The 7,717-nt window shown below is 38.0% G+C and overlaps 1 pseudogene; it reads left to right on the top strand.

The window, feature by feature from the left end:
* The first annotated feature begins 1,157 nt into the window (after positions 1 to 1,157).
* On the top strand, positions 1,158 to 7,231 carry LOC131018626 (uncharacterized; annotated as a pseudogene).
* Positions 7,232 to 7,717: the final 486 nt, after the last annotated feature.

Raw genomic sequence — 7,717 nt, 5'->3', positions numbered from 1 at the left:
TACATTTGGCCAAATGGTGAATATTATTCAAGTTGGTGGGCTTGATGCTACTTGAAGTTTGGGCTCATTAAGCTATCATATTTTGGAGGCCCAAATTAAAGAATAAACTCCACATTTTCGTCCAAATGGGTGCAGCCCACAAAAAGCTCATTTTAAGTTACTTTTTTATGTTTAATAAGTGACTTTTGGTGTCCAAGAGACATACCAAGTGTTTTGGAGTTACATTTGTGATTTTATGTGTCTTTTTAATGGTTTTAAGTAGTTGTAAGGGAGTGGGGCTCTCAAGAGACCTTTTTGAGCCTATAAATAGGCATGTAATCACTTGTATTAGAGACACCATTGATATAAACCAAAATTGCTTATGCTTAGTGAGTTGAATTCTCTTTGTTGAGTTTTTCACTTGTTTTAGAACTTATCAAGACACTTGAGCAAGGTCTTGTGGCGTTCATCCATACCGAGGTTCTTGGCTGATTATATAGCCAACGGGTCGAGGTTTCCACGCTCTTAGGGGTCAAACTAGATTCTCGATCTAGGGAGTCCGCTGCCTACTCACATACGTCGGGTTCTTGGGTCATTATATCCAACGGGTCCTTCGTCCACTTCTATCCATATCATTTGGTATCAGAGCAATCTGGTATTGATCCAAACTCTATCTTTTATTTTCTTCATCCTTTCATATATCTCTTATATTCATCCTCATTGTCCTACAAAAATAGTTGCAAAAAAAAAAAAAAAAACTGCAAAGTTCCAATATCTTTTTGTTTTCCATTGTTGTTACTTCATATAAATTTAAAAAAAAACAACGAATATATATATATATATATATCCAAAAAAAAAACAATTCCAAAATTTCTATTTCACTTAAATTTTCCTTAGGAGTTTCATACACTTGTTCCAAAATATCAATTCTTGCATCCAAGGCTGAAGTTTGGTGAATTTTACTTGTCTTGTTCTTTCTTGATTTGTTTTAGTTCATTTGAAATTCTTACAAACGAGAATTGAGTGGTAAAAGGCATTGAGTGGTGAGTTTATTTGAGGGGTGGTAAAAGCCTACGAGTGATACACGAGTGTTTGTGTGAGGATATATTTGTGTGATACACGAGTGAATTGTGAGGTCATGGAAAACACAAATCCTATTGAATTTTGCATTGCAAGCCATGCAACAACAATTTGCAAGGTTTGGAGCTATTATGAAAAATGTAACAGAACGATTGGAGAGGCTGGAATTTCAAGCACCACCGAGGAATGAGGAGGAAAGAGAGAGCGAAGGAGAAGATGATCGTGCATCAACACATCGAAATGAAAGGCGAGGAGGAGGTAGAAGAAGAAGACATCAAAATGAAGCTGATGGTAACTTGGGAAGCATCAAATTGAAGATCCCAACATTCCAAGGAAGGAGTGATCCTGAAGCCTATTTGGAGTGGGAGAGAAAGGTGGAGCTCATCTTTGAGTGTCACAACTACTCCGAGGAAAAGAAGGTTAGACTTGCTGCAATTGAATTCACTGATTATGCAATAGTTTGGTGGGATCAATTGACAACAAATAGAAGGCGCTATCGAGAGAGACCAATTTCCACATGGGAGGAAATGAAAAGCATAATGCGTAAGAGATTTGTACCTTCTCATTATTTTCGTGAATTGTATCAAAAATTACAATCTATGAATCAAGGTACTAAATCTGTTGATGAGTACTACAAAGAGATGGAGATTGCCATGATTAGGGCAAATGTTGATGAGGATAGAGAGGCAACCATGGCTCGATTCCTATGCGGGCTGAATAAGGAGATTACAAACATTGTGGACCTACAACACTATGTGGAGCTGGAGGATATGGTTCACATGGCCATAAAAGTGGAGAGGCAATTGAAGAAGAAGGGAACCTTTCAAAGGAATTTTCCAACAAGTTCTCAATCTTCAAAGTCGAAGGAGTGGACTTCGTCTAAGTCAAATTTTGGGGTAGCCTCTAAACCTCAAAATGATGTGTCCAAATTCAAGTCCAACGAAGGCGAAAAGGGCAAAGGTATCTCTAATTCTACATCTTCTACTAGAAATAGAGATATCAAATGTTTTCGATGTCAAGGTGTTGGACATATTGCATCTCAATGTCCAAACAAAAGGGTGATGGTCTTGAAGCCGAATGGAGAAATCGAATCTGAAAGTGAACATGATGATGATGATGATGATGGTGAAGATGATGAACAATTGGAGGAGATTGTACCGGAGCATGGTGAGCTTTTGGTGGTTCGAAGGGCTCTAAACGTGCAAATCAAACAGGAGGAAGAACAAAGGGAGAACATCTTTCACACAAGATGTTTAGTCCAAGGTAAAGTTTGCATGTTAATTATTGATGGTGGTAGTTGTACCAATGTTGCAAGTGGCGAGATGGTGGAGAAACTGAACTTAAAAACTGAACGGCATCCTCATCCATATAAGCTACAATGGCTTAATGAATGTGGTGAAATTCGTGTGACCAAACAAGTTCTAATTTCATTTTCTATTGGCAATTATAAAGATGAAGTTCTTTGTGATGTGGTGCCAATGCATGCTAGTCACATTCTTTTGGGGAGGCCATGGCAGTTTGATCGAAGGGTGACCTATGATGGATTCCGCAATCACTACACCTTCAAGCACAACAACAAATCCATCATGCTTGTTTCTTTGACACCTCAACAAGTTCAAGAGGACCAGCAGAAATTGTCTCAAGCAAGGAGAGCTCGTGAGGTTGAGGGCAATAAAAGTGAGGTAGTCAAAAAAGAGTTGAGTGGAAAAAAGAGTCGAGAGAAAAGCAAGAGTGAGGGAAAAGAAAAACAGAATTTTTATGTGAGAACAAAAGAAATAAAGAGTGCAATAGTCGAAGAAAAGAGTGTGTTCATTTTGGTGTACACAGAGTCATTCTTTAGCACTAACGAACTAACCCCATCTTTGCCTAGTACTTTTGTGTCTCTTTTGCAGGAGTTTGAGGACGTCTTTCCCGAGGAAGAACTAAGTGGATTACCTCCTTTAAGAGGTATTGAGCATCAAATTGACTTTGTTCCCGGGGCTGTTCTACCAAATCGACCAGCTTATCGGGCCAATCCGGAAGAGACTAAAGAGATCCAAAGGCAAGTCCAAGAGTTGTTGGAGAAAGGAAAGATTCGTGAGAGCATGAGTCCATGTGCTGTACCGGTGATTGTTGTGCCCAAGAAAGATGGATCGTGGAGAATGTGCACGGATTGTCAAGCAATTAACAAGATCACGGTAAAGTATCGCTATCCTATTCCTAGGCTAGATGATATGCTTGATGAGTTATATGGGGCAATTGTGTTTAGTAAAATTGATTTGAAAAGTGGTTATCACCAAATTCGAATTCGAGAAGGAGATGAATGGAAAACTGCTTTCAAAACAAAGTATGGTTTGTATGAGTGGTTAGTCATGCCTTTTGGATTAACTAATGCACCTAGTACTTTCATGAGATTGATGCATCATGTTTTGAGAAATTTCATTGGAAAATTTGTGGTTGTTTACTTTGATGACATCTTGATCTATAGCAAAAACGTTGAAGAACATCTTGATCATTTGCGTGCTGTTTTAGACACTTTAAGAAAAGAATCATTGTATGCTAATCTTAAAAAGTGTTATTTTTGCATGGATAAAGTTGTTTTTCTTGGTTTTGTTGTGAGTGCTAATGGAATTGAAATGGAAAAAGAGAAAGTGAAAGCTATCTTAGAATGGCCAATTCCTCAAAATGTGGCACAAGTTAGAAGTTTTCATGGTCTCGCTAGTTTCTATAGAAGATTTGTTAAGGATTTTAGCACGATTGCTGCACCTTTGAATGAGATAGTGAAAAAAGATGTTGGTTTTCATTGGGGGGAAAAACAAGAACATGCTTTTAATCTCCTTAAAGAAAAACTAACTTCTGCTCCTATTCTTGCATTACCTAACTTTGATAGAATGTTTGAGCTTGAATGTGATGCTTCTGGAGTAGGAGTAGGTGCTATTTTGTTGCAGGATGAAAAGCCAATTGCTTATTTTAGCGAAAAGTTGAAAGGAGCTCAATTGAACTATCCAACCTACGACAAAGAGTTATATGCTTTGGTAAGAGCTTTGGAAACATGGCAGCATTACTTGTGGCCAAGAGAGTTTGTAATTCACACGGATCATGAATCTCTCAAATACCTCAAGGGTCAAGGTAAGCTTAGCAAGAGACATGTTAAGTGGGTGGAATTCATTGAATCTTTTCCATATGTTATCAAGTACAAAAAAGGGAAGGAAAACATTGTGGCTGATGCGTTGTCTCGAAGGTATGCTTTGATCACTACTTTGAATTCTAAGCTTCTTGGTTTTGAGTCAATTAAGGAATTGTATGCCCATGATTCTGATTTTGGTTCTATATATTTAGCTTGTGAGCATGCTGCATTTGATAAGTTCTATAAGCATGAGGGCTATTTATTTAGAGAAAATAAATTGTGCATTCCTAAGTGTTCCATGCGTGAATTGCTTGTTCGTGAAGCTCATGGGGGTGGGTTAATGGGATATTTTGGTGTTCATAAGACTTTGGAAGTTTTGCATGAACATTTCTTTTGGCCTAAAATGTGTGTTGATGTTGAGAAAATTTGTGGAAGATGCATAACTTGCATGCAAGCTAAATCAAAATCACATCCACATGGTTTGTATAAACCATTACCTATTCCTACTGCACCTTGGAAGTTTATTTCCATGGACTTTGTTTTGGGTTTGCCTAGAACACGAAGGGGTAAGGATTCAATTTTTGTGGTTGTTGATAGATTTTCAAAAATGGCACACTGCATTCCATGTCATAAGAGTGATGATGCAACTCACATTGCTGATTTGTTTTTCAAAGAAATTGTTCGTTTGCATGGAGTTCCAAGAACAACTGTGAGTGATCGTGATGCTAAGTTTGTGAGTCATTTTTAGCGTGTGCTTTGGAATAAATTGGGAACTAAGCTTCTGTTTTCAACTACATGTCATCCTCAAACTGATGGTCAAACTGAAGTAGTTAATAGAACTTTGTCTCAATTATTTAGAATTTTGATTCAAAAGAACTTGAAAACTTGGGAAGATTGCTTATCTTTTGCTGAATTTGCTTATAATCGAAGTGTTCATTCTGCTACTAACTTTTCTCCGTTTGAAGTTGTTTATGGTTTTAATCCATTGAGTCCACTTGATCTAATTCCAATACCAATTGAGGAGCTGACCACTAATTTTATAGTAACAAAAATACCGCAACTAACACGGTGTAATCGTAGTATAAACAGTAATCGGATATCGTATCCACAGGGATTGTAACACGAAATCACTTTATCTATTTCCTACACAAACTTTCACAGTATGCAAGTAAAACGAAATTGAAGGTGACTATTGAACTAAATTAACTAATTAAAACTAAAGAGCATAAAAACTATGACGATTAACTCAAATATAAGAAAAGTCTGACCCTAGGGATGTATTTTCACTAATCAACTATATGCACTCAACCTATTGATTCAATTACCAATTTTAATCCAACCCTGATGAAAGATCACTATGTTAATCACAAGCGTCTCTAACGACCACCTATGAATGTAGATTAATTAATCCCTTTTCGCATTCAAGACTCCAAGGAATACATTAACTCCCAATAGCACATAAAGAATAGCTTCCTATAGCTTCACCTATCGCATTCAAGACTCAAGGCTAACACTATATCATGCATTCCTGAATCGGCTGAACAATTATCGCATTCAAGACTCAAACTGAACAGCTAGACATGTAAATCATTGATCAGATAATTCACAAGAGAACAAGCACCAGGAATCATGAATCACAAGTTGGAGGGCAAATTGATATCAATAAATCAAGAACACATAATTAATCAGCTATGTACAAACCCTAGGTTCAGATAAAGAAAACTAGCCAGACATAATGAAATTAAACATAAACATAATTAAAATGAACGCAATTGTAAAAACTAATTGTATAAAACCCGTAATAAAACGATTGTAGCGGCTTGAATCTTCAGTCTTGATCCAAGCCTTGAAAACTGGAAAGCTAAAGTATTCTAAAAGCTAAAAACTGAAATATGAAGTCTCGGAACCCTAGATAGGTCAAAAGATGACCTATTTATAGTCTTAGGGTGAAAAACCAAGTTCTAAACCGAAAAGAATTCGAAAAACGTAAAAAACGCGGAAGAAAATAAAACACGCGGACAATCGGCGACCCGTTCGGCGGTCGCCGTTTTGGTCGCCGATTTCCGGCCAATTAACTCATGAAAACGGCGATCGCCGTTTTTCTCTCCACAGGCCGAAATCCATCCAGGGAAATCGGCGACCTGGCCGGCGGTCGCCGTCTGGGTCGCCGTTTTCTCTCTTTAAACTGCCAAAAATCGGCGGTCAACGCCCTTTGACCGCCGAAATGCCCCTTTTCCGTCCCGACTCCAGAATCTTCGTCTTTTCTTGATTTTTGGGCTCGATTCTCTCAAAACTCTTCTCTTCAACATGTTCCTAACACTCCATGCTCCAATATCACTCAATTCTGCATCCAAACAGTCAAAACTACACCCAACCGTGAAATCTCGAAATAATAGCAAATGAACTCCAAACAATAATAAAACGGGTGTAAAATTGACTTAAACTACAGAATATAAACCATAAAAACCATGCAAAATGAGTGTTTATCAGGAGCGTGTAAGTCTTGACGGCAAAGCCAAAGCTGAAATGGTGAAAAAGCTGCATGAAAAGGTGAGACTCAATATTGAGAAAAGAACGGAGCAATACATCAAGCAAGCCAACAAGGGCCGAAAGCAAATCATATTTGAGCCGGGAGATTGGGTGTGGCTACATTTGAGAAAGGAGAGATTTCCTTCAAAAAGAAAATCTAAGTTGCACCCAAGAGGAGATGGACCATTCCAAGTGGTTGCAAGAGTGAATGATAACGCTTACAAACTAGACCTTCCAGGTGAGTATAATGTAAGTGCTATTTTCAATGTTGCTGATTTGTCTCCTTATTTTGGTGAATTAGATTCGAGGACGAATCCACTTGAAGAAGAAGGGAATGATGGAGACGCGTCCAAGCTGGCCAAGGACAAGATGGATCCTTTGATTATTCAAAGTGGGCCAATCACAAGAGCTAGAGCCAAAAGAATAAAGGAGTCCATGATGCTTTTAGTTGGTGAAATTAAAGCCCAAGTCCAAGACAATTCTACATTTGGCCAAATGGTGAATATTATTCAAGTTGGTGGGCTTGATGCTACTTGAAGTTTGGGCTCATTAAGCTATCATATTTTGGAGGCCCAAATTAAAGAATAAACTCCACATTTTCGTCCAAATTGGTGCAGCCCACAAAAAGCTCATTTTAAGTTACTTTTTTTATGTTTAATAAGTGACTTTTGGTGTCCAAGAGACATACCAAGTGTTTTGGAGTTACATTTGTGATTTTATGTGTCTTTTTAATGGTTTTAAGTAGTTGTAAGGGAGTGGGGCTCTCAAGATACCTTTTTGAGCCTATAAATAGGCATGTAATCACTTGTATTAGAGACACCATTGATATAAACCAAAATTGCTTATGCTTAGTGAGTTGAATTCTCTTTGTTGAGTTTTTCACTTGTTTTAGAACTTATCAAGACACTTGAGCAAGGTCTTGTGGCGTTCATCCATACCGTGGTTCTTGGCTGATTATATAGCCAACGGGTCGAGGTTTCCACGCTCTTAGGGGTTGATCAAACTAGATTCTCGATCTAGGGA

Source organism: Salvia miltiorrhiza, chromosome 3 (assembly GCF_028751815.1).
Source record: "Salvia miltiorrhiza cultivar Shanhuang (shh) chromosome 3, IMPLAD_Smil_shh, whole genome shotgun sequence".
Classification (NCBI taxonomy): Eukaryota; Viridiplantae; Streptophyta; class Magnoliopsida; order Lamiales; family Lamiaceae; genus Salvia; species Salvia miltiorrhiza.
The sequence above is the reverse complement of the archived record's forward strand: the minus strand, read 5'-3'. Positions and strand labels throughout refer to the sequence as shown.